The 1566-nt window shown below is 50.4% G+C and overlaps 1 protein-coding gene across 1 annotated transcript in view; it reads right to left on the bottom strand.

Annotated features, from left to right (window-relative positions):
* Positions 1–1304, bottom strand: part of cntn1b (contactin 1b) — a 30420-nt gene extending 29116 nt beyond the window's left edge. The window contains exon 1 of the mRNA XM_080537492.1: positions 1165–1304. The gene's annotated coding sequence lies outside the window, so the exon portion shown is untranslated. The remainder of the gene's footprint in view (positions 1–1164) is intronic.
* Positions 1305–1566: the final 262 nt, after the last annotated feature.

The raw sequence follows: 1566 nt of genomic DNA, 5'->3' as shown, positions 1-1566 counted from the left end.
GTGAGAACATGGGTAGGAAAGCACTTTTTTAACAACCGTAAAACAGTGAATATCTTCACTCTCATCTTTCCCCAAACCATAATAATTAAGTGTCATTGAATGAAAATGACTTAGGAAGCGGGGACAGGCTAATTCCTGACCTCTGACCCTACACTGGTGATCAGTGTGTTGATTGTTCGGCCACCTGCCAGCTGGAATAGAAGTGACAACACTACCGTGACTGCTATAGATCCACTGTAGATTCATAATCAAATTGTTATTCATCACGTACACAACATACTAGATACAGCGGAATAAAATGCTTTCAGGGCAAGCAGCTCCTCAACAGTGCACTGTATTGGAGCAACTGGGGGGTATTCCATCAACGTCTGTAAAGGAAAATCCAGGCTTATTTTGCTAAATATCGCCAGACAAAATGAAAGAAAAATACAAAAAATAAGTCAGGATTTTCCTTTAGCGATGTTGATGGTATACCCCCCCCCTGGTCAGTAAGCTTTAATAACCAGGACACACCCAACCCAAGGATGGGCAGGGAGGCCTTTACAACCAGGACCAGAGATCATAGGAGGTGTTGCCGGTCATCTGAGACACCTAAACAGGACAGGACAGGACAGGACAGGGCGACCCCCCAACCCACTGCGCCCTTGACTCCCCCCCCCCCCAGTGTCACCTTGCGTCTCCACGATGCTATGAAGATGAAGATGAAGAGCCTCTTCATCTTACAGTGCTGTGTGGTCCCCTCCACACACACACACACACACACACACACACACACACACACACACACACACACACACACACACGTCCAAAAAGCTCCCACAAACAACTTTGTTTGAGTCATGTCGAAGTCGAAATTAATTTGTCAATATAATGTGGTTATAATAAGAGACAGACGCGTGACACAACAAACACACGAACACACAAACCCCCCAAACAGGGCGTCAACTGTCTCTCAAAGTAAAGTGCGCACCGTTTTGCGCCCCGCGGCTACAATCACCACCGTTACCGTATACCACCGAACTCGGCGCACTGGTGTTCTGCATTGCGGTACTTCCCCAAACCACACTTATCTCTCAGCTTATCTCTCCCCTCACATCCCCTCTCCTCCTCCTCCTCCATCGCAAAAGTACCGCGACTCGTCCTAGACAGACTGCCATGCCTTACCTGACGAACAGAACGTTCCAGGACGTTCCACAAGGTTCCAGAACGTTCCACGAGGTTCTCCGCATAGACACACACACACCTGGATCAGAACCACCGCAGTGTCCCGCAGCAGCAGCCGAGCTCGAGCAGCTCTCCCCCCGTCCGTCCTGCGCGTCTGAACTTTTCCTATTGGAGGCGAGCGGATGATTGACACCGCGGAGGGGGAGGAGCTAGGAAGGGCCATGCTTGAAGGCGGGGAGGGGAGGGGGGGGGGGGGGGTCTGGCACTGCGCACACCGGCGTCTGTGCCACTGCAAAGCCGACATAATTACTGAGTGCAAACCTGTATTGTAGCAACTGCCCACTGCCCCCCCAACTCATCTCATGTTTGTGGTTCGATGTTGTCCATTTATGAACATTACAT

This window comes from Nansenia antarctica (genome assembly GCF_963989245.1).
Source record: "Nansenia antarctica genome assembly, chromosome: 8".
In the NCBI taxonomy this organism is placed as follows: domain Eukaryota; kingdom Metazoa; phylum Chordata; class Actinopteri; order Argentiniformes; family Microstomatidae; genus Nansenia; species Nansenia antarctica.
Note: the sequence above shows the minus strand (reverse complement) of the source record. Positions and strands in the feature narration are given on the sequence as shown.